The following is a 26,812-nucleotide window of genomic DNA, read 5'->3' as shown; positions in this document are numbered from 1 at the left end:
TCCGTTTCCTTACATTTCTTTTATCTTCACAGCAGGTGGTGTTTATGTCTGCGTGTCTTTGGTTCGTGTCCACTGCCACATTTTCCTTTTCAGCACATTTCAACATTCTGAAGCTACATACTACATAGTGTAGCTTTAGGCTTTCAAGTGTCTTTGAGTCCATTAGGCGCGCCTGCTCAATTTCTGAGATATCCAATTGGATACATGTCAGGTGCAACACCTTGAGCTCCAACCACACCCAATTCTCAGCTATCCCATCATATCAATACACACACATGCAGGCACGCACACTCTCTCTCTCTCACACACACACACACACACACACACTCACACACACACAGGCTCTCCTGAGATGGTCAATCTTCCTTTATTGCACACAAATGTGCAGCCGCTTTAGCCTACTCCTCTCGTTCACACCCAGACAGTAGACACACACACTCCATGACTCTCCTCACTGCTCCCACATGCACATTACGCCCACTCGTAATCAAATGGACCAGCATTTATCAATCATGTATTATTTATGAGCTCTTGAAAGGCCTCGCTTTTCCCCTAAATCGACTGCCCTCCCATGAATAGTTAGTGAGTCTGCCCTGACAGCTGGCTACTCATCCAGCTCAGCCCAGCCTCTGAAGAGTCTGTTCAGATCGGGTTTCTCCTCCACTGGTGGCTGGGGACTCCCATCAACACATCACACGAGCTGGATGCCTCCCCCACTGATAATAATAGGCAGTTCATTCCAAAGGCAGTGGCCATAGAGTAATCTGTTGTCTTCATGGTACCTCAAGACCACTGAGGTGACTAAAGACCACTATACATTTATGAGGTCTACCAAATATACCTTCACACATTCACAGCAAAATTACACATGTTGACGTATATTGTGCATGCATATATAAATGCACCTCTTTTTTTGGCCAACAAGAACAAGTTGGCGTTACAACAAAAGACCTGGGAAGTGACGATTAGAATGTCCACTCCTTTCTATGGCCGTTGGATGGCCACCCAGGTGGTATATAATTGGGCATAGACAACTTCACATAATTTATGATTGATTGTCTTTTGTAAGTAGTGCTTAAATCAATAAGGCCATATGTTAAATATGGTCACCACTGTTTGCTTCCGATACTGGTACCTTTGGGAGTGTAGAAAGTACAGTCTGGACAAGTCACAAAGGACTTACATTTATACGCCTTAACTTGAGTCACAAAGGACTTACATTCATACGCCTTAACTTGAGTCACAAAGGACTTACATTTATACGCCTTAACTTGAGTCACAAATGACTTACATTTATACACCTTAACTTGAGAAACAAATGACTTACATTTATACACCTTAACTTGAGTCACAAATGACTTACATTTATACACCTTAACTTGAGAAACAAATGACTTACATTTATACACCTTAACTTGAGTCACAAAGGACATACATTTATATGCCTTAACTTGAGTCACAAAGGACTTACATGTGAGCAGCATAGTCCACAATGTTATGATGGTCTTGATGATGATCGTACTTTTTAATTTTAAAACAGCTAAATGATACAGGATTCTTTTTCACTGAAAAACAATCACTACAGGGTGCAAAGGACAGATAACAGCTTTTGTAAAAATGTTAACTGAAAGAAAACTGGAGCAAAATAACTATATCCTTTAAAAAGTCCTTATTTGTCAGTTTCTCCAAAATCCTTCAGTTGCTATTGGGCTCACTCACAATCTCAAGCTCAACTGTTTTCTTTTTAGAGATGAGTTCAAACAAATCTTTACTCTGCTATACACCACTCAACACACTTTCTACTTACTAGATAGCAAACAGCCTGGTGTTAGCTTTACACACACACACACACACACACACACACACACACACACACACACACACACACACACACACACACACACACACACACACACACACACACACACACACACACACACACACACACACACACACACACACACGTGTGTCACTGTCTACCTTTTCTTCACAAAAATGTTCTGTGTGGCAGTAGATAAATATGTGTAGTTGTTTAAAGTTAAGTTTGCTTATTTTCATTACAGTTAATTGTTGTGATATTGCTAGCAAGGTCATTTGGTTGATAGCTGACGTTAGTTCATATTAGTTAACATTGTCAGTAGACTAATGTTTAATAAAGCTTAGCCTCAAACAGAGCTAAGTAACGCTAAACCTGCATAACCTCATAATTGATTGTGTAGTTTACTGTGTTCAATAACTCAACAGTAAAACATAGTGATCATGTTAGATATCAAACAGAGGTGTCAGACACCAAACTGCCTATTGATTGTAAAGCGGGACAACACGTACAACAACAACATCAAATAACATTTCAGTAGAATTGCTGAATCATGATGGAGGCTTTGTCGTGACTCTTCTTACATAAGTTAACACATTTTCTCCCTTCAATCTGGAGTGGACACAGAGCCGTGGGGAGAAGTCATGAAAGTTTCATGAGCCGGGCAGAGAAGGCTGAGGTGTGCAGGAAGCAGCCACTCTGCTTTGCTCTGCTCTGTCACCCGGCTACACAGAGGAATGGACGGGGAAACCGGAACGGACCTGAAACTCTAGAGAACTAGCTTACGTTGGGACTGAGTGTGTATCCTCTTGATCAATATGACATTTCCTTCAGTTTTTAAGTATGGATATTCACAGTTTACACTCCTATAAACTCACCTATTTTCATCTAGTGTTAAGATTAATTTGGCAAATGCATTTAAAAAAACATAATTACACACTATCACTCTCTAACTCCAACTTTTTTTTTTATGCCAGCCTTTACTGGACTGCATTTCTCATCATTTGCCTCCACAGTTGATATTTCATAGGTCTCAGTGCTTTGACATCTGGCAGACCTGCTTTGCTTATAGCCTCCTTTTCTCGAGCACCACTATATCTAGCCCTGTGATTGATGATGACAGCTCTTTCAACTACCTGTCAACCCAACCTGCAGACCATCCATCTATCCATTCCTTCCGTTCTCTGTCCACCCGTGCACCATCAACCCACCCTCATATGTCTGCCCCTATCTATCTACATAGCTACACCTGCATCACTGCCCCTCTAGATACCACACATTCAGTTAGCCATTTGCCTTTGTCAGCCTCCACCTAGTCATCACCTGCTTATCCATCTATGCTAGCCAGGCTCACCCTCTTCTTGCCATAAATGACAACTTACATGCATCCATCCACTCATATAGTCATAAATTCACCCATTAATGTTTTGACACTGGAAAGAGGGTGCTGTTATGGATCCATCTATCAGTATCAAGCTTCAGATGATACATATGCACACCTTCTAAACTTGGACAATTCCCATGGCCTATATGATCTGTTTCTGCAGGGAACACTTCCTGCTTCGCCCATGGTGGCCTTCAAATGCCACTCCAGGAGAGTCCTGCTTCAGTAGCATACATTGGCACACTTCATTGTGTGAACATGTGATCACTTCTTTCATCTCTGACTAGTGCACTAGGTGGGTCTGCTCTCCCTGAGTGCTTAGTGCTGTTCCACTGCTCATCGCCATCCTGAATTATTCAAACAATAAGGCGCAACCCTGCTCCAGAAAGCTTGTATTCTGTTTCCGTGTCTTTAGACCTAAATGCATATTTCAGAGGTAATGCCTTGCCTGGGTGGGGGAGTTGGTGCATAGACCTTGAGCCCAGCTGAGAGCACATTCTTTAAGTTCAATGGTATGTGTGGTGTACACAGTTCACTGATGATGAACAGGACCACAGAGGACCTGGTGACACTCAAACTATTAGTCACACAACAATGCAGTCCTAAACCTCGAAGCCAAGATTCTTATTCCACCACCACCCTCCTCCCCAAGTTGTTTTTGAGGTTATCATTTTTATCCTATTTTGCACTGATATAAAAATGTACAAGCAAGCAAAGTTTAACAAGATTAAGGACTCATCCTATAAAACCCACTTGGCCAAGTTGCAGCTGTTTCCTTTGAAGTCCTCCTGAGCTGCAGGGGCCAGAGGGAAATGAATTCAAAGGTATTATGAGCTGGGCACACAGCTACCTATGCACCGCTGACAGAAAAGAAAGTCCAAATAAGCTCCCTGTTTCCCCCTCTCTGTCTGCCTTTCTTGACTTATCTATCTTTGAAGTATAAAACATTTGGTCATGGATAGCACATTTGGACATATTAAGGCACCTCCTCATGAGAAGGGGGGGGGTAATGAAATGTATCAAAAATGATGGAAATGAAAAGGACATGATGAAAAGGCTGCTCCATCATCCTCACCATCACCTCCTGCCTACTACAGAACCTCCAGCTTAAACATGGCTTCATAGCAAAATAAACTTTATCAAATGAATCCTCTAGTGCATAGAACTCAAAGCACACTGTGTGTAAACTAATCTATTGTTTATGATACCTAGTGCTTTCTTCTGCACGTGCTCTCAATCCATTTACCTGTCTAAACATAGCTCCAAAAGAGCTTTCAAGTGTAATTACTGTGAAAACAACCTACAGGATGTGGAATCAATCAAATTAGCCCACATCCACTGACGGCCTCGCTCACCTCCCCACCTCCATTCGTCCTTGTCCACTCACTCACTCTCCTCTAATCTTCTAACACCATTCCCCTCCATCCCTTTTCAAATGCAAAACATGGAGCTCTTCTTCACTGTTAACTATTGTACTGAAGAAATTAGCATTCTACTTGATAAATGCTTACATTAGAAAAACCCATACTAAAAAATAAAACAGCATTTCAGGCTTTTTAAAACAGGAGGATGTGCCCTTCAATCCTTCATTGGGTATGCACAAAGCCAGGGGAAGTAATTAAGAGCTTCATCATGGGACTCTGGGCTGCTGGGGAAAAGAATGTATGGGGAAAAAGGAAGAATGAAATAGGGAGGAAAAGAAGACTTCAAACAGTTTTGGTGTCCCTGGTGATCATGGTATTACCCAGAGATGTGGGCAAGGCAAGAGTACCTGGGGATATGACAGTCAGAGGGCAGTGCAGTCTGTCCTTGACATTGATGTGCATCATGAATTAGCAAAGCCCCTTGCATGCAAACCAGTGTATGATTGGGCCACCAGCTATGAACTGCCACGTGCTTCTAACGTCCAACAGTCATTAGGCCAGACAACTAGCGTGATCATTAAAGGCAGCTGATAAGAACAAAAACTGAAGGCCAGTATAGGTTCCAAGGCCTATAAAACAGAGGGGGGTGTTTTGTTTGAGTGACAGAGACAAAAATCAACTGTGATGATTTAGTCTGAAATAGCATCAAGATACATACTTTGGCTTCAAATAGAGCTAAAATGGTTATCTATGCTTATTATACGGCTCTTCAGAATGTTCCAAAAAGTACCGTTGATTTAAATGGGCCATCCCAACGTTCGCCGGTGAATATTTCCTGATAATTACCGATGCACAAAGATATTGACCGCTGTCATTGGCAATGGGTTTTGTGCTTCTAATTCACATCTTTTATATCATTCTGCAAGAAGTCCGGTCATTTAACAGACTTATGGTTATTTGAAGTCAGCAAGTAATGGGTTGCTACACAACACCTGCAACTTCAAAGTTCTATTTGCTTGAAGAACTATTTATTTCTAAACGGGAATCATGAAACGGCAACTAAATCATTAAAAAGAGGGTTGTTGGAGGAATGTCTTCTATCGTTTTTGGCAAGTAACCGTATAATAAGCGGGATAATGTATTGTCCGTCTGTCATTATCCAAAAATAAATCCCTTCAGGGTGCTGTTCACCCCGTCATTCATTTTTGGATAATGACCTCCGGACAATACATTATCCCTTACAAAATTCAGTGTAATACTGTGTATGACGTGTGATATTGTATGCACCTTAACCATTTCTGGTCCTAAATAAGATGAATGTGCAACAGACAGCACTCAATCAGTGGCAGTTAGTCCTCACCCTGAACATTGAGCTGAGCAAAGCTCAGAGTTACTGTTTCCACTCCTCCTCCCCAATTAGTCCTCATGGCTGCCTGATTTCTCACCTTGAGACACCACGGCCTTGAGCCACACCGGGGGCTGATTGGTATGCTGGACACCATGGCCTTCAATTATTATAACAAACATCACACATCGCAAGCTTTTCAGGCCGCATTTAAAATGACAAAGTGGGCCTTACGGTGTTTGCATTTGAAGCAGCACGCCTTTGAGTGCATCATAATTTCTACTAAGCTTGGCTGTAGACACAGTACTCAAAGTGACAGCCCAAGACTGCTCAGACCAGCTGCTGCTGCCCTCTCAGAGGCTTCTCCATAGTATCACTCATTTAGAGCGGCACACGTACCAGGAGGAAGGCAAGATAAACACAACTTCAGAGGAAGGGAGTGGAAACGCCAGAGACACACAGCACAAACAGACAGATATCAGAGAGCAGCATGCCCATCCTGGCAGTCTGGCGCTTGGCTGACCTCAGGGGAGATCTCCTGTCATTATTGGCCATCTGTAGGCCAGACCAGCCCTGGTCCACTGGGGCTGCAACAAAGCAGCGTTTCTGCCTTCAACATCACCTCCTGCTCAAATCTAATCCACTCTCCCCCACTGGACTCCTCATCAAAAGCCTGCAAAGGAGGCGTGCCAAGGCTCCTGTCTGTTCATCCAAAGCGAGCTAAGAGTTCTGATGTGTTCGGATGTGTTCTCCACATTAACACTACAGAAGCAGTGCCTCGTGGGCATGCTCCACCCTCCCTCTCTACCCTGACAGAGAAGCAGAATGATCCTGGCAGTAAACGGGGTAATGAATGGGTGAGAATGAGAGAATGGCACTGTGACTCTATAGGCTGGTGGCTAGTGCTAGGTTTGTTTTTGGAAGCTTGACACCAAACCACACATACACGCACACAGAAACACACACACACTCACACACACACACACACACACACACACACACACACACACACACACACACACACACACAAACACACACACAAACACACACACAAACACACACAAACACACACACAAATAACAGACATTGCCACAGAGGTAATTTTGTCTGAAGTCTTTTGTTTTGTTCTGCCATAGGAGGATTGATTTGTTTCGATTTGTTTTGTGAGGAGACAGGAACTCTGGCCAAATGCACTGGGGTGTTCAGATGCAAAAAAAAGCCTGTCAAGTGAGGGACACACACCACACTGACACACACTCACACGCACACACACACACACCACACTGACACACACTCACTCCTACCACCACTCGCACGCACGCACGCACGCACGCACGCACGCACGCACGCACGCACGCACGCAAAATGACTACAGATACAAAACAGCTTTTGAAGTTGGGTCAAGGTCTGAAAAATAAGAAAACAAATCCATAGTGTATTGTACATAAAACATGTTGTACATTACAAATATAGTATTACAGCAAAAATCCTGGGAAAAGGCAGAGGAATGGTTTGTGCTAAAAGTCTTTCCAGACGTTCAAGCCTGTTTATTTTGGAAGTGTTCTGGGGGACATGGTAAACATGAAGTTCATCTAGCACTTTCAGCATCGTCTCCCTCTCCCTTCCCACATCTGGCTGTCAGTAACTGAGACTTGTACACGCTTATAAGTGTAAGATAAGGAAGCCCACAGTGTATTAAGGTTAAACCCTTCAGTGAACTTGTAAATAGCCTGTGACAGGGCGACATTCAAGTGAAAATATGTCCAGTGGCTAACAATATCTACATAAGCTTGCTTCTAATATCCAGACACAATTCAATTTTACAGAGGATTTTGATACATTTGATACAGCTACATTTCAAATGTCAGGGACCTGGTCTCACAGGACCAGGCCTGACTCTGGACTTTCTCTTTAAGACCACGTCATTCAAAATGTATAATATAACATCAGCCATCATGCCCATATAGAGAGAGAATGTGTTTTTACATCGCTTCATGCCATGGCCTAGAGCATTCTAGTGATGGCAAGACCCAGCGACCTCGAGTTTGTCTCTTAGAACTAGAGCTTCAGACAGAGTAAAGGGCCAAGTTGAAAACTTCATGGTCATTGAGGGAACATCCTGTGCTTCGACCTGCTAACTTACAATATGGCCAGTTCTTGCCACGTACGATCACCAGAGAATGTGAATCCAGAATAAAAGAAAAACCCTCCATCCCTCGGAGTGCTGGAGAACTACTGAAATCTGTTTCAACTCACTGTGACAGCCTGCTCTCCTGACTGTGCAGTCCTCCGTTTTACATGTGCAGCTAATGCCCTCTAGCGTACCTCACCCTGCACAGTACACCTCACCACAACCCCCTACAGTTCAGCTCAGCTACTCTTGGAGACGCAGAGGCAAATCAAACCTGTCAGAGTGAGCAACTTAATCAGGCCAGGTAAAGTGCTCTGGTCCACATGCAGAGCGTCCGGGTAAAGTACGACACTAACTGGATGTTCAACAACAGTAGGCCATAATTAAGACCAGACTCGTGTGAAAAGTCACCACAAACACATACGCAAGCGGATACACACACACACACACACACACACACACACAGACACACACACAGACACACACACACACACACAAACACACACACACACACACACACACACACACACACACACACACACACACACACACACACCTCTTTGGCATTATTAATTATCCAAATCTTTCTGGCCAGGCTATGAGTAGGGCCCCGGATGGGGTCTTAAGAGTGGACGTTCCTCTCTAAGCAGAGAGCAGAGAGAAGGCTTTCACCCTGGGAGTGAGTGTGACAGCACTGGAATAACCCCAATTATTCAGCATTAGGCTGCTATTGATTTGCGCTGGATCGACTTGCTGGATCTTTTGCTGGGGCGCAGAGGGGGCCATTTGGCGACATGTTCTCTCTCCTGCACAGGGGGACCAGCGCGGGCTTGGGAGTAAGAGTAAGCCCTGGATCTATGTGCTGGAGAAGGCTAATTAAAGATCCTCCTTATCAAACTACAGTGATGGATGGCACTTGCTCAGTTCATGCAGTCTCTCTCTCTCCCCTTCCCTCTCCCCTCCCCTCTCCCTTTCTCTCTCTCCCTCTCATGACCTTGGGAGTTTGATGTGGGAGTTTGATGCGTGTGTGTGCGGTGTGTGCTGTGTGTGTGTGCGTTTGTGTGTGTGCGTGTGTATGCGTGTGTGTGTGTGCGTGCGCGCGTGTGTGTGTGTGTGTGTGTGTGTGTGTGTGTGTGTGTGTGTGTGTGTGTGTGTGTGTGTGTGTGTGTGTGTGTGTGTGTGTGTGTGTGTGTGTGTGTGTGCGCGCGCTGGCGTGCGTGTGTGTAGACGCTGGTGACCCATGGTCTAAAGGCTGCCGGGTTCCCATGAAGAGGTCCCCACTTTGAGGAAGGAATAATATTTGGCTTGTGGGAGGCAGACGGAGGCCATGTCCTTGTGAGGAGAGTATATATGGAACTAATTGCACGGGGATATGGATTATTACTGTTTAGTTTGGGGGGAGTTGACAGAGAACGCATAGCCACAGTTTGCCCCTGGCGACATCATCTACCCATCTGATAAGGACAGAGTAAGATAACAAGGCTGTGCAATGAACCTCTCCGTCTTCAATGATTGGTTTCTGAGGAAGGGTAACCAAGAAAGCTCCCAAGATTATAATTTTTCTTCTAAAGCAAATGATGGTGCTAATACTAGTGAAAAAAGAGCGCTGCGGGCTGGCGGTTCTGGCGACACCAAAATGTGAGGTCACAGTTCTCTTCTCTGTCTGGGCGGGTTCAGACTGGTTGCCAGCCAAGACCCTGTCAGAGTTCAGGTGTTCCACCCTAAGATGTCTGCTAGGGAAGACGTCCTCGGCACGACCTTGTAAGGCTCCACTTTGGAGAGGTTCCCGATCTTCTACAGCAGACATATGTTGGCGAAATGTGTGAATGTGCATTTATGTGTTTAAAGGGAAGTTTTTAAATGTGTATATTTGTGTGTGTGTGTGCGTGTGCGTGTGCGTGTGCGTGTGCGTGTGCGTGTGCGTGTGCGTGTGCGTGTGTGTGTGTGTGTGTGCGTGTGTGTCTGTGTGTGTCTGTGTGTGTCTGTGTGTGTCTGTGTGTGTCTGTGTGTGTGTGTGTGTGTGTGTGTGTGTGTGTGTGTGTGTGTGTGTGTACGTGTGTGGCCTCAAAGAGGAAAAAGGAGTAAAGAAAGAGGTCCCAGCACTGTTGGCATGCTGGAGCTGTCTAGAGTCAGACACAGCCTCCTCATCGGCGCTAATTGGCACTTGTGCAGACGAGCTTGGACTGGTGCCCACCTTGCCACGACTTTATTGCCGTCTGCTCGCATGCAGGGGCACTGCCCCCGGCGATGGTTCACCCGCAAAGGCACACAGGGCCCCCTCTATGCTTGTATGGAGACGGATGTATGCGTGTGTGTGTGTGTGTGTGTGTGTGTGTGTGTGTGTGTGTGTGTGTGTGTGTTTGCGTGTGTGCGTGCGCACCTATACACAGACTGCATTTAACGACATGTTTTGTAGTTAATGGGCGTTTTGCTATTGTGTAACAACCAAGAAGATTTGGTTGACAGTTATTTTATGCCATGTGGAAAAAATGTGAAAAGTGGGAAGTCAGCCAAGTCAGCCTCTGGTGTCTGACGTCTGGCAGGCACCTTTGAGGTAGTCTGACATGCCCTCATATCGAAAAGAAAATACACTGAAAATGCTTTCTGTGCTTATTTTAAGCACAAACCCAGCACCAACAATCTGAGCCGTAAGAATGTTATTAATCTTTTTTAAGTTTTAATCTTTTTTTGTTTAAATCCACTCTAAATAAACACAACCAGGGCAATGCTTGGACTTACAGCAGGACAGAAGTGATCTCAGCAGCAGAAATCTCTTCAAAGAGTGAGTGAGCCATCCTCATCTTCGTGATTAAAATAAATAACTCAAACATTCCACCTCGTAATGACCCTATAACGACCGCTGGTTTATTATACTCTTATCATATGAATGCCTCTCTTTGCTAAAGGGTGGGTCATCAAGAGCCTCGCAAAGATCTAAATATACATATAAGGTTCTACCAATATACATTTGAAATGTATACCCTCAAAGTTTCTAAGGGTGTTTTTGAAGCGGTCTGGTGAAAATCCTGTTTTAATCGCGGTGAACCCCGAAAGCCGCCATTGCAGGCCTCTTAGTGTTAATTTGATATCATGAAAACTGTGGATGGAGATAAGGAAAGAAAATCCGGTTAAACTACAAGAATAGTCTAAAAAAAATTAAAAATATTTCTGAGCAAGTCAATGGGATTCTTTTACTTTTGAACTGAAACATTTAAAAAAAGATGAAAAAGTCGATAACTTCATGAAACTTTTCTTTCAGTTGCACTGAACAGACAAACAATATGTTTTAAATTAACCTTTTAACATAAGTATGAAGGTCTTATAACATGGGCTGAAATTCGACGTAGTCATGGTCGAGATGAAGAGAAAGGCGCTTGTCAATGCAGAGATGGAGCACGTTTACATATAGAGCTGAAAAAGCATTGCAACCCAAAAAACAAGCATTGCAACACTAAACGCCATGTTTGCAGCCACGAGCGTAGGTTGTTTAAATCTCTGCCTTTGCTTGGCACTGAACCCTTTCATGCCATACTGTGCCAAAACACAGCAGGTCGCCACAGACAGTGCGAGAGAAATCGAGATAGAATAACGTAAAGGAGCACAGTGTGGGCACCTTCCAAGCCCACGCAGCCTCCGAATATCAACCCCCTGCCGTCAGTGAGCGCAGCAGAGCGATGTGTCTGCTCCCGCAGCAGGCGGACACTGATCAGTGTCTGTAGGGCAGAAAAGAGCCCTGGTACATCAAAGCCAAAGCTGCCATCACAGCCAGTCACACCGCCAAAACTGAGAAATGGAGTGAAAAAGAAAAGAGAGGTGCAACACAAAGCTTCCTTACAGGCTAATCCGCTCCTCTCCGAGGGCCGTGTAAGCCGCACTGCTTACCAAACATAATCAGGGGATTTGAGCAAACTAAAACACTGTGGTTTGGGCCTTGGACTCGCTTGACACTTGTTTAAAAAGGGGGGAAATCACTCAGAGCCAAAGTAGGATGAAAAGTGTACGCTTTACTTTTTGCATGGACAAGGTTGAAATGGCAAGGCAGCTAAGAGAAGCCAACTTTAAGATATGGTGTGGGCACACAATTTTGGAAGTTTCCATGGGTGAATTGTGGAGTACCTGTCCTTGACTTTGTTTTTTTATGATATGCAGACGAGGACAACTAGATGATTTCATTGGACAAATCCGGTCCTAACTGGAAGTTGAAGTACTGATGATTTTAGAGTGGTCTGAAATGAAGCTGAAGTGACGTGGGGGGAAGAAACGCTGGCCTTTTGAAGTTGTGCTTCATCAGTGATCTGACAAAGTGCTGCCCTCATTCTTTGAAGGCAGTGTGAGGACTGAGACTGAGGACTGAGAGGCAATGCAGCAAGTCATCCACAACCAGCCACAACCCTGCTACTACCATCTGCAGCTGAGAGAGTCCAGACCAAGGCACTAATGAGAGCATCCAGACACCCTCACCCCCCAAAACTGTGGCCATGACCCAGTAACACATGGTAATGTGCTGAGGCTCCTTCTCAAACCTCAAGTAAATATGCGGCTCAGGCCAATCAGAGAAATCGAGTTTCATTTTCTCTGTGCTCACACTCATATGCAATTAGTGACATGGAATTAATGGCCAATTTATACAAACTCACATTACACATAGGGAAAACACCCAGTAAAAATTCCTTAAGAATGAGGGAATGAAAACATCATTATGTTGGGATGATGAGGCCATGTTCTGGCACGACCACACTCTAAGACAACTGAACAAATATTAGAATGTGTACATGTAAGGAACAGAGACACCTGCTTAATCTCTCAAGTTACAGTGCAGGAAGGGAACGTTTTGAACCAAACTCTTTAAAAACAATAACTGCCCCAGCCCATCACCCCCCAGTTTATCCAGTCTTCTTCAGTACAGTTTCTTCTAGAAGCTCTATTTCCCCCTCCTCCTTGCCTGACTACTGAGAGATGAACATCAGCTGCTCTCACTCTGCCAGCGAAGCTGGAACGACGGACAGAAAGATGGCCGGCTCCCATCACAGTACCACAGTTGTTTGCCTCCTCAGAGAAGAGCTGCTCCACTAAATAATGGTGCATTATATAAACTATAGTGGGACAACAGCACTGAAATGCTGAAAGGTGAGGCAGTGAAGAATATATGCTGAAAGACTGACAGCGTAAACACATGATTTATGGAAAGGCTTAGCTAATGAATTAGCTGTGACCTGGGCAAACTGGATGAGTAACGGGCTTCAGATCAGGAAGTCCCCTGCAGTTGAAAGGGGAGCCGGTGAGGCCCAATGGACAGTGTACCACAGAGCAGACCCAAACGAGCTCTGACAACCGCAATGCTATTTATGGCTGACAAAAGCCAGGCTAAGTAATGCTCGTATCTGGGAGGCCTCATTTGCAGCCCCTCAAACCAATTAACACCTGAACAGCCATTCAGGCTTAATTCCAGATGTGTGTTTACAATTATGAGTCAGGAAGTTTATCCCTAACAGCAGGAAGAGGTTTTTAAATAGTAGTTTGAAGCACTGCCCCTTTTACGTTAGCACTAACATGCTAGCACTGCGGCTTAAGATAGTGTTTCTTATATTTGTTTCAAACTAAATGTCTTAATAAACTAGAGGCAGACGCCTTGTTTGTCATGTGTTATTCCGCAAAGTTTGATCATCTTGTGTCTTTTTATAACTTGTGGGACTTAGTACAGCTGTTTACACACTGAAAGACACACATTAAGGAGAGCGTGACTGGTGATTAACTGGTGTTTTTTTGTTCTCAGTTTAAGGCTCCCGTGGGAAGAGGTGGCACATGAGCACTACTCTGATCCTCTGCCCGGGCCCCGCCTCCACCAGCTTGTCGCTGCGTGACACCGGCGCCGGCGATTTTAGCGTAGCACCGTTCTCCACATTCCCACCGTCGCCCCCTTCAGTGTCGAGGTGTTTGGCGCACTTCAGACCGCTCATTAGCGTAGCTACAAAGCACACCGCCGCCAACCACCAATGTCGATCAAAAGTAACAAAGCGATGGTAAAGGACACGCCGGCACAACACCCCTTTACAAAGGGGCTTTGATCGGTCGTTTACACTACACAAAAATTCTGAAAACATTCTGTTGCCTTTGTACTGTTAGAAAATCTTCCGATGTATAATCAAAAGCAATCCTGACCAAAAGCATTACCTCTGCTGAATCTGAGTTTAATGGCTATAAGGTGGCCGCAAGAGGGCTAACACGCCACAGCAGGATGTCTGCACACCCAAACAATCAACAGAAACCTCACATGCATACTACAGAAACCTGGAGGTGGGGCGATACTAGTCATCTTAAAGAGAATGAAGATGAGACGCTTGGTATAAGGGCCAGAACTCATACATCATGTGAAATATGGCATCACACATTCCTATTCAAAAGACCCAAGTTCATGCTATATGTCAATGGGGACTAAATTATTTACACTCTTCTTTAAAGACAGCGTTGAGTACACGGCTTAGGTGCATAACACAGTAATGAGAACTATTGATTGACTAATTAACTGATTTATGTGGAAAGTAATCGACTACCAAATGATCCTTCTGGATGGAGAGGGAGGTCATTAATAGTGGTCTATACATTATTCATTGGTATATAGTCAGGCTGTGGCATCCAAGTCTCTTAGTTTACAGGCAATTGGATATGTGGGGGAAGGTTCACTCCTCTAGGTAAAGGCAAAGGAAAGCCACAATCCCCATTAAAGAAACTCCAAGTAACGATTGAGTTGTGTTAAAGTGGTGTTTACAACCACAGACATTGACCAAGCTCTGAGCATTATTCTGAAGGCAAGGCTAAAACCAACTGACAGATCTTTAAATGTTGCCCAGAAAAATAGGTTCAATGCATATCACTCCATTAAAACAAAGCTGGCTTGTCCTTTTTTGGCCCAGTCCAAAAACAACATCTGGACTGTTCTAAGGACAGTGTTACATTTGTTTTGTTTATTCTCTGATCAAAACCTAGAACGATTTATTTGTATTTTATGATCCAAGTAGTAGCATAAAATCCAATGCAGTCTTGCCACTTGAATGCTTTTTTCCCCCCTAAACTTAGACAGGCTGTTAGTGGGTCTCCCTCACAAACAGACAGAATTGACTGAATAATTCCCCACGTGACCCAGATGAATACGAGTGTTTTTTTGGCAGTCCACTGGACACTTGCTGGGAAAATATCCCTGGCTAAAGTGTTTTTCATTGCTGTGAAGACTTTACAGTGGAATGCCAAAGGAATACAAACCCAGTCACTGACCCGCTTTTCCCTAAGGCTGGGCCATAAGATCAAATTGCGACACAACTGGCTTAGAACAACAGGCTTGGCTGCTCATCTCATGTTCTGAGCAATGATCACATTTTTTGGAGGGGGGCTAAACTTTGTTCCTTGGCAACATATGTTATGTGAACTTGACATCGGTAATGATGTGTAGGGATAACTCTTCAACAAAGTGAATGCTGGGTTAGAAGTCACAAAAAGAGATGCATTTGTGGAGAAATGCTCCACTGCTAATGCTGAAGGCCTTTCCTGTCCTTTCGTTTTCAAGGGCTAAATAAACAAAAGAGATTGTTTTGCTAACTTTAGTCACACACAAAACTGTGTTGAAACCTTGTTCAGACATGACAGGGCCCAGAGGAGTCCCAGAATGGTTTCGTCTCGCAGCATCTATTTGATCTAAATCTAAGAATGCAAACACTATTTAGCAAATACAATGTCACTAACAGCAACTTTTATTACATTAATCAACAATGCCATAATAACAAAGCAAAAAACTGGATTCTAGACATTTCTGCAAATCTATTAAAAAGGAATAACTGAAATCTAACATTGACATGGGTATTCACACCCTTTGCTGTGACACTTAATATTTAACTCAGGTGTCTCCCTTTTCTTTTGATGACCTTTGAGATGTTTCTTTACCTTGATTTGAGGTCACCTGTAGTAAATGAATTGATTGGACAGGCACACACACCTGTCAATATAAGGTATCACAGGTGATGATTCATATCAGAGCAAAACCCAAACCATGAGGTTGAAGGGAGGGGCTGCAGAGCTCGGAGAAAGGATTGCGTCAACGCATAGATCTGGGGAAGGCTACAAAAACATTCTGCTGCATTGAAGGTTCCCAAGAGCACAATGGCCTCCATAATTCTTCAATTAAAGTTGGGAACAACCAGAACTCTTTCTTGAGCTGGCCGCCAGCCAAACTGAGCAATCAGGGGACAAGTGCCTTTGTAAGAGAGGTGACCCAGAACCCGATGGTCACTCTGACTGAGCTCCAGAGATCCTGTGTGGACAACAATCACTGCAACAATACACCGATCTGGGCTTTATGGAAAAAGAACACTCCTCTCTTTTTTCGAAAACATGTGCAAAACTGTGTCTGTTTGTGAAACCCTTAAAATGTTCTCTCAGTGAGTCCTTAATTTATTTGTTCATGCAAGCCTTTAGCATCTCTGAAGAACAACTAAATGCAGAACTATCCAAAGTTAAAACCACCACAAAAGAACTATTTAGATAATATAGAATCTGAAGTTAATGCAGAACTATCCAAAGTTAGCACCACCACAAAAGAGCTACCCAGAGTTAACACCACCACAACAGTAGAATCAGAATCATCATGTGAGGAGCCTTACTGGTGACTGGTCTTCTCTCTCAAACCTAACCTGGTATCGTGACACCCCTATGTGACACAGTGGCACATCTGGAAGTACTCCCTGCCCGCTAATCCCTCCTGACAGTTTATGAGGCGACCCCTGACTTACGCATGGTCAGCAGGTCAGGTGGGCTGCTAATGGGGGTCTCCTGGCACTGGAGAGGGGGGAGGGTGTCGGGGACCTGGGATGTGTGAATCCCATGAGGGGTGTTCAGGCCGTTTTAATTGGTGCATGGTGGTAAATACATGAAGGATTATGAGCCATAAATGGGAATTTATGTGCCTATTACAGCGTCTGCTGGCGAGTCCAGGACTGGAGAGGCACTCATTACATGTGTAAGTTACAGAGGCCAAGTCTTCACTTCCTGATTCCTGCCGAGGCAACATCGCCTCCCCGGGTGCCAGAAGTATGCCATTCTTTCTACACAATTAAAGAGCACTGGGGCACGTTGTAAGGTAGTTTAAACATGGGTCATAAAATGACTTTCTTCTTACAATGGACGTGAAAGAAAGATTTCTGATGTAGCCTACTAAATTAGGTGATATTTCAAATCAATTGAATACTGGATATTGATTTGAGATCTTCTTGTAGCTGCCAAACACAGCATAGCAATTTGGCTGTTAAAGACGGTGGTGCATGTGATGGCTCCAAGGAATAGGAGTGGAGTAGTAGTAGGAGAAGACAGAGATTAAAAGCAGATGATTCCTTGCAGGGGAATCCTCCTACATATTAAGGCTTATTTTACATACAGGTCACCATCTGATGTGAGCCATTTGTTTGACCTGTGGTTACTCAGCCAGGGATTTAGTGTCACAGTTTGTGGGGTTGAAGAAGCAGCCCAGAGGGAAACCAGACATCCAGCTACAGGACTGAAAGTATGGCAGGACTGTCCCAATCTGGCAACCTTAATATAAGGACTGGCCCAATGTGGCAACCACTATATGAGGACTGTCCCAATCTGGCAACCATTATATAAGGACTGGCCCATTCTGGCAACCAATATATAGGGACTGGCCCAATGTGGCAACCACAATATGAGGAATGGCTCAATCGGGCAACCATTATATAAGGACTGGCCCGATCTGGCAACCAATATATAAGGACTGGCCCAATCTGGCAACCACTATATGAGGACTGGCCCAATCTGGCAACCACTACATGAGGACTGGTGTGACTCAAGAGTGGGTGTCTGTTACACTACCGAAACAGAGCAATGTGTTTCACAATGTCATTTTTTCCACATAAAGAGGGCTACACTACTGAAAACAGAGCATTGTGTTTTACACTGTTATATTTCCCAGTCTGGTCTGGATCTCATCTCCAGCCTTTAATAAGGTCAGCTGTGGAGTACTCCAGAGACACAGAAGTGAAGGGTTTGTTCTGTGCTTCCTTTTCTTCCTGCCATCCCATCTGTTCTCCTTTTGTACCTCTCCGCTGCCAGCACCTGGGCCCATTCTCTCACACTGCCGCCATTGTGTTGGACACAGTTCCTGGATCAGTTCCACAGGGGATGTGTGTGTCAGGCCTGTCACACAAAGAGTCCAGCCCAATGCCTGCTCCATTGGTCAGTCTAAGAGGCCAGCCCAATGCCTGCTCTGCTGGTCAGTCTGTCAGTCTAAGAGTCCAGCACGATGCCTGCTCCACCGGTCAGACTAAGAGCCCAGCCCAATGCCTGCTTCGCCGTTCAGTCTGTCAGAAAGCTGACCATCCAGCGGAGCCAGCAGGAAAGGGAGGCAGCACAAAGAGCTCACTTCAATAACCTCGTTAATGAGGGACCTGGGGTTTGAGCTTGGCCAGGGTTTCAGCCAGAGCAGGAGGGGTGTAGGGAGGAGAGGACAAGTGGTGGACATCATATATGTAGTATTTTTTCTGTGACTGTTAGACCATTATGCTGTCTGGGGAAATACTCAGACAACAGGTTAACACAGACACTAAAAGAAAAACACAAGATGGAAGGTAATCATTCAATCCTTGTGTTTTGTTTGTGTGGGATCCCTGGAGTACAAATCCATACTAATTTGATAGCCAGCATCCTGAGGCAAAAAAAAGGTTTTTCAATCAACTCCAGAGCCAATCTTTCACAGTGTCAGACGTGGCATGGCAGAGGTGGGCTCCCACTCAATCACAGAGATGGACATTTTCATACCCATATCCCCTGACACCACGAGAGAGACTGCCACATCTGGCACAGTCGTATTATAGAACTATGCATAATACACACACACACACACACACACACACACACACACACACACACACACAGCGCCCACAGATTGATAAACCAGAAGTGAAGACATTGATATACCCTGCTTTGTTTGGCCAGTGCGAAAGAGGGGGACACAATCAGAGGTGAAGAGAAGCCCACAAACAGATGGTGGTGATGGGATAGAGGAGGCCCGTATCTAGCCGTACGAGAGTCATCTCCATTCTGCATCTTCATCACCCCCACCCCCTTAGCTCCTCTCCCCTAAAATCCTGTTTTCAGTGGAGCACACGGAGCCTTTCTCTCTCTCTCAAGCAGCTCCCCCCAGAACGCTCCTGAGACGGGGCAGGGGCTGACAGGCCATTCATCAGCACTGCGCTGTGACTGTCATCACCTGTCCTCACAGGCATCCCTTTATGGTGCTGGACGGCCTCCCCTCCCCGACGCTCACAGTGATGGAAACAGACACACACTGAGTGGGGGAATGAAATCACACAGGCCTCCCAGAGTCACGCAGCAGCAGTGGAGCCGTTGAGGCTGTCCACTCCCAGGCTGGCCCAGGAGCCCTACTCCACAGGGCAGTGGCTGGCCCAGGGGCCCTACTCCACAGGGCAGTGGACAGGCTGGCCCAGGAGCCCTACTCCACAGGGCAGTGGACAGGCTGGCCCAGGAGCCCTACCTAGGATGTGGACAATACACACTGGAGGTCTTTAATGACGGGTTGAAGAGAAATACAGGAGTAGAGTGAGGATGCAGCTAAGACATTACTTACCTATACGATGAAGGCAGAGGACAGGCCAATCAGATGGCAGGGATGGAGCAGGCCCAGGGAGGACAATCCAATCAGATGGCAGATGGCAGGGATGGAGCAGGCACAGGGAGAACATGGATGGAGAGATGAAAAGTAAAAAATGAGCAGACAATCAGACAATGTCAAACTAGGATACCTAATCAACACCTTATCATCACATGAATAAAGCTGAACAACTCTGAGCACAAAGCCATCAGCCACAGCCACAGCACCCTGCCTTCACTCCCACAGGTACAGCACCCTGCCTTCACTGCCAGGACAAGCGCTGATACAATAAGGGGCATGGCCACAAGGACCAAAGAAGGGGTGGAGGCGCGAGGAGAGGAGAGGAGCCTGGGAAATGCTGCAGGAGACGCTGCCACTGAAGCAATGAGTGAGGATGAGAGAGAGGGGATGATGCAAGGGTTGCCTGGATACAGAACCTGGCACGGAATCTAATGAGAAAATAAATGATGGAGTTGGAGAGGGCAGAGGAGGCACAGAGCAAACATCTGTAACGAGAGTGGGGGAGAGAGAGAGAGAGATAGAGCAAGAGAGAGCGAGAGAGAGAGAGAGAGTGAGACAGAGAGAAAGAGAAAGAGAGAGAGAGAGAGAGAGAGAGAGGACAGGCAGCACTTCAAATGAAAAGGGTCACATCAGGAGGTGTCTCATGGTGGACTTGCCCTCTTCCCTCTTCTTTTCTCTGTCTCCCTCCACACCTCCTCTCTCCCACCATCCTTCTCTTCCTCTGTGGTGTTAAGATGGGGAGAGGCCTTACATCACCATTAATAATTCAAATTACAGTGAATTTAAGTGGACCGAACCCCCTTGAAACATTTTAATGGGGTGAGCGGGAAAGAGGCAAGAGCAGTGAAAGGGGTGGGGGTGGGGTTGCAGGGGGGGCAGGGGCTGAGTGGTTCATTTTACAGTGAGTCTAATGAATGGGTAACCCCCCCTCCCATGCCTCTCTTCAGAAAGCATAGACTCTAATTCCCTCTGCATCTTTAGCAGTCCCTCTCTCTCTCATTCTTTTTCTTTGTTTCTTCCAATCCCCCTCTATTTTTCTATTTCTCTCCCTCTCATGAGCATTCTTCCCCTCCCTCCAGGATGGAGAGAACATGTTTCCAGGCAACCCCCCGATCCTCATGTGGTGAGACAGCAGAGCGTGTGTGTGTGTGTGTGTGTGTGTGTGTGTGTGTGTGTGTGTGTGTGTGTGTAGGGGCTGGCTGGTGGGGGTTGAACTGCATTGTGATGGGGCTGAGAATACAAATCAGACAGAAAATGGAAAACTAGCTGGCATGGACCGAATGAAATGGGCCAGTTAGGTTCAAAATGTGTGCTTCAATTCAAAGAAATCTCGCCTGTTTGTACATAGCCATTGTTTAAATAAATGTTCCTTCTAATTATTTATTTTTGATGCACAAAAAGTACAATATAGATATAAAAATATAAAAATATACAATACAGTCTAAAGGCTAAAGTCTATTCCATGAATAAAATGATTCCTATTGTGCTCCATCGTCCCTTTAACCACAAACACAATAGGACACGTCATGTCAGGCTTGAATCATTTGTGTCACAGGCACACACATGCACACACAGGCACACACAGGCACACACACACACACACACATCATAGATGCTTCCCATCCTAATCCTGGTCTTTTCTACCTCCTCCCATCCGGCAGGCTAGAAGCCCCTGCTCCCGCCCCAGCAGGCTCAGGTAAAGCCTCTTCCCTGAAGCCGAGACCTTGCTAAACTCCATACCACCACTCTAAAAACACCATTGCACTCATTACTGCACTGTTTACAGTACTTTAATCAACATGCTATTTGCTCTATTCAGATTTTGCACAGACTGAACCATCTACACTGCTCATCTAATGTTACTGTACATTATAAACAACTGTACATGTTGTTCATACTGTACATACGTTTCTACATTTGCATTCTCTAACTCTGATGTAGCATCACTTATGCTGAAGTACTTACTTTTTCTGCACGTATCTGTAAAATATATATTTTTGCACTTCTGGTTAGATGCTATCTGCATTTCATTGTCTTTGTACCCATATCGTGCACAATGACAATAAAGTTGAATCTAATCTAATCTAATCTAATCTAATCAAAACTAATATACAGTGCCCTCCGCAATTATTGGCACCCTTAGTGAATGTGACCAATACAGGCTATGAAAAAATATTTTTTTGCTGTTTATCCTCTTGATCTTTCACTCAAAATATTCACAAAAATCTTACCTTTTCATTGAAATAAAATGATTAAATTAAAATTAAATTATTAATTATTAAATACATTTTTTTTTCATTAAATAAATACTATTCTCAATTAGTGGCACCCCTTAATTAAATGTTATGAGCAGCCTCCCTTTGCCAAGATAACAGCTCCAAGTCTTCTCCTATAATGCGTGATGAGGTTGGTGAACACAAGGCACAGACCTGAGACCATTCCTTCATACAGTATCTCTGCAGATCCTTCAGATTCTGAGGTCAACACATTTGCAGATCCGGCTTCAGCTCTTCCCACAGATTTTCTATGGGGTTTAGGTCTCACTGTATGTGTGTGTGTGTGTGTGTGTGTGTGTGTGTGTGTGTGTGTGTGTGTGTGTGTGTGTGTGTGTGTGTTTGTTATTAGTAGAGTAAGTTCAGAAATATCTACTGACAAATCCAACTGACGTTAGGTCGCTGTGACAGTGGTAAAATAAAGTGCAGCAATACAACAGTTTTCTGGAGACTCTCAGTTTCTCAGTAATTGCCATATTCTTTTGGAGCTTTAATTCTGAGTAAACACGTTGGGAAAAACAAAAACAAATTAACATGAAGAATTGGGAATTATGCTAATTCTGGCGCTGCCGCCTGTGCATGTCTGGAGGCTGGTCCATTAGCATATGGGAGGGGAGGAGAGGGGAGAGGCACGGAATCAAGGCAATGAGACGGGTTTCTGCAAATGCAAAATACCGTCGACACTAAACCCTTCAACGTAGACGAGAGAGAAGACTCCAGCCTCAAGGCCCTCCAGAGCAACACACTTCAGATAATTTCCATAGTTACCACGGAGACGAGGCAGGACAATAAGAAGCTTAACCAGACTCAAGTTCAGGCTCTTGGGCTGTGTGTGTGCATACGATGAGTTGACGGAATGACCGTTACATATGCGCAGGCATGAAAACAGCTTTAAAAGGTTGAGACTTTCTATCCAATCAAATGCATTCCATGCCTCGTTTCCCAACTTTTCTGTGTTTGAAGGCAACTGTTCCGCTTATTCCAAAAGAGTTCATGAATCGATCTACTTCATATCATGGAAGATGATTTCACAAGGTTGGCTACACAAACAATTCAAGCAACAAACTAATTTCATGTTCGTTCTAACCCCCTAATTCCCAGCTCTCATCAGAGTTTAGTGGTTCAGCACACCGTTTTAATTTGGAGAATTGGCTGCTCTACAGGGAGAGAGGGTCATTTCAGATGAGACATTTCACAGCAGGAAGATGGTGAGGATGTTTGGTAAAAATGTGTCACCAAGGAGTAGGGCTCATTTTGAAAGAATGTCCCTTGTCTCCTTATGCCACAGTACAAAGGAAAACACACACAGTATCCTGAACATGTGGGATCATAAAATAAAAAAATAAGTAAAAGGCAACGGTAGATGGTTCACAAGGCAACGGTGTAAAATTAGTCATTTGCGAAAACTGACACGTTTTGTTGTATTTTGGCCAACAGAAGTATTTTTCTACAGTTACTTTTACAGTTATTGGGGTAAACAGACACAGGTCTATCTCTGTAGGGATCATTTTCATGTAGTCAGACACCTGGCATTCTAACTCAATACTGGACTGATTTCGATTGTTAATTGTCCTTAGTAAGAGCTTGGACCCAAAACGATCTAAAAATAGGGCCCAGTTTGAAAAATCCTCAAGTTTCCCCCCGAAATGTCCCTCGAAATGTTCCTCCGAAATACTCTTGCTCCTCTTAGTGTAATTTATTTGATAATAATCATGTTTAGTCTACTTGCAGCATAGGTTATGCAAGAAATGTAAAGTGACGTAGCTAACCCCAGTGTTTTGACTCGTTATTGCGTTTCCCTGTGGATGCGGATGAGCTCTCATAACGTTGTCGTGTGGACGCAAATTCTTAAGAAAATGCAAAAGGAAAACCTTGTTTTCAAAACACTACGTTGTCATATGAATGACATCTAAGAAACAGTTGCTGCCACTTACACAAAAGGGGTGATGGTATTGATAAAGCATGTATCTAAAATAATATATATACATAAAAGAACCCTTATTTTCTCATGAATATGTAGAGGTAAATGTCCAAGAACCATACATGTGAGTATCGACCTCTCTCAATGGTTGAGGAGTTGGGAGAGGGAGTGAGGAACAGGGAAAAGAGATAGGAGAGAAAAGAGACAAGGAGGATGTGTTTGAAGGAGACTCAAAGTGAAAGAGAGAGGAGAGAAAAGAGACGAGGAGGATGTGTGTGAAGGAGACTCAAAGTGAAAGAGAGAGGAGAGAAAAGAGACAAGGAGGATGTGTGTGAAGGAGACTCAAAGAGAAAGAGAGAGGAGAGAAAAGAGACAAGGAGGATGTGTGTGAAGGAGACTCAAAGTGAAAGAGAGAGGAGAGAAAAGAGACAAGGAGGATGTGTGTGAAGGAGACTCAAAGAGAAAGAAGCCCAGATGAATGTGTGTGAGAGACAGATAGGCTCTGCCTGAGGCCCATCATATAAAGGGGAGGGAATTCAATTAGGTGCAGCCTGAGTTCAAGCCCCGCCCCAATCACGCTGACAGTGAAGAACCGACCATCAATCAACACCAAATTTAGACCAAAGAGTGACCAACAGGATCACACTTCGCTACATAAAACTATTCTGATTCTGAATGGAGGCTGCACAGAGAAATAAAGCAGACAGATTGACACTGTTGTTCAATTCCATCTGGGAGCTAGGAGTAATCCCTACGAGGAGAAAACAATCACAGGTTTGGAATATCATCAGAGACGCGCTGACCAGGGCGGTGCATGTGTGAGTTTAAGAGAGAAAAGGAGAAGGGTAGATGGGAATGCTTTCTCATTCATGCATTTGTGGGAGCCTGTGCACAGAGTCATTTCAGAGGCAATTCCAGCACTGGTGGTCCACACTGACAAGGCTGTGCCTGTCTGCAACGCAACTCAACTCCTCCTGCAATTCACTCTCTACCCTCCACACTGAGACAATAAGATGCCTAATGGCTATTCATAGCAGGCCTCACTCAGGCCTCCACCAATCATCTTGGAGCTGTTAAGCAGTGAGATTTATTCTGTGAGGCCTGTTGAAATTAGGCTCTTAGCCGCTTCACCTGGCAGACACCATCTTTTTCCTGTCAGCGCTGATGGGGAGCGGGAGATAAGGAGAGATGTGATGGGAGGGTCAGAGAGATGGAGCAGGATGTCTGGAGGTAAACACTGATGAGGTCACCAGTCGAGATGCATGGAACTGAGAGAAGAAGAGTGAAAGGTCCTTGCAGGGAAACGGACGTGAGCATGTGGGCCAGCTGAAAGCATGTGTTTTGTTTTACAGTGTTATGCTTACACCCTACCAACAGCATTACCCACTTTCACACAGCAGCCGCCATGAAAAATAGCCCTTGCATGGTGAGATAACAAAAAAAGTTGAGCTGAGAGGACTGGTGGTTTTTCAGGCTGTCAAGCCACTGCTAAAAGGGCACAAGGGAGGCAAAGCTGTGTAGCCAAGCAGACCTCTAAGCATGGGGGACAGGAGCCAGGGGCCAGGAGCCAGAACCTTTGGAGCAGCTGAGTCCCTTCGGCCCCACTGGCCTGTCCAAGAGGCCTCAGTAGACATCAATAGTCCACTGGCCTGTCCAAGAGGCCTCAGTAGACATCAATAGTCCACTGGCCTGTCCAAGAGGCCTCAGTAGACATCAATAGTCCACTGGCCTGTCCAAGAGGCCTCAGTAGACATCAATAGTCCACTGGCCTGTCCAAGAGGCCTCAGTAGACATCAATAGTCCACTGGCCTGTCCAAGAGGCCTCAGTAGACATCAATAGTCCACTGGCCTGTCCAAGACGCCTGAGTAGACATCAATAGTCCACTGGCCTGTCCAAGACGCCTGAGTAGACATCAATAGTCCACTGGCCTGTCCAAGAGGCCTGAGTAGACATCAATAGTCCACTGGCCTGTCCAAGAGGCCTGAGTAGACATCAATAGTCCACTGGCCTGTCCAAGAGGCCTCAGTAGACATCAATAGTCCACTGGCCTGTCCAAGAGGCCTCAGTAGACATCAATAGTCCACTGGCCTGTCCAAGAGGCCTCAGTAGACATCAATAGTCCACTGGCCTGTCCAAGACGCCTGAGTAGACATCAATAGTCCACTGGCCTGTCCAAGACGCCTGAGTAGACATCAATAGTCCAGTGGTGCTTTTAACAAACCAGAGAGTCTCAGGGTCCAGAAAAAAAGGACATGCTGATCAAATATGGGGGACTGAGGGTAAAGAGGGACCACAACAAAAGACAAATGGAAAGAGAGACAGAGAGCCAAACAGAGAGACATAAAGGCATTACAGGCCCAAGTAATTAGGCCTGAGTGAATTTAACGAGTGTAAGGGAGGTCCTTCCTCCCAGGGGAGAGTGGAACGCTCTCCAGCGACGGGTCAACGAGTGTGACGGAGCACTGAGCTGGAGCTTCATCTGGTCCAGACAAGAGGAGGAGGGGAAGGGAGGAGAGGAGAGGAGTCCTCCAGGAGAGCTCATTAGAAGGAGAACGCCACCTGCTCCTCCGGACGCCTCATTGGTTACATGGAGCCGGACACCTTCAGCTGGGCGCACGGAGGTGCTCTGGAAGCTGCCAACTACAACACCCACCTTATGCCACAGCAAGCCAGCAGAGTGGAGACCAGAGGACAGACACAGAGTGGAGACCAGAGGACAGACACAGAGTGGAGACCAGAGGACAGACACAGAGTGGAGACCAGAGGACAGACACAGAGTGGAGACCAGAGGACAGATACAGAGTAGAGACCAGAGGACAGACACAGAGTGGAGACCAGAGGACAGACACAGAGTGGAGACCAGAGGACAGACACAGAGTGGAGACCAG

At 45.1% G+C, this 26,812-nt stretch overlaps 1 protein-coding gene across 1 annotated transcript in view; it reads right to left on the bottom strand.

Moving 5' to 3' along the window:
* The window catches only part of pard3aa (par-3 family cell polarity regulator alpha, a), a 349,907-nt gene that overhangs the window by 244,113 nt on the left and 78,982 nt on the right, over positions 1-26,812 (bottom strand). The gene's annotated exons all lie outside the window — the stretch shown is intronic.

This window comes from Sprattus sprattus, assembly GCF_963457725.1.
Source record: "Sprattus sprattus genome assembly, chromosome: 17".
Lineage (NCBI taxonomy): Eukaryota > Metazoa > Chordata > Actinopteri > Clupeiformes > Clupeidae > Sprattus > Sprattus sprattus.
Note: the sequence above shows the minus strand (reverse complement) of the source record. Positions and strands in the feature narration are given on the sequence as shown.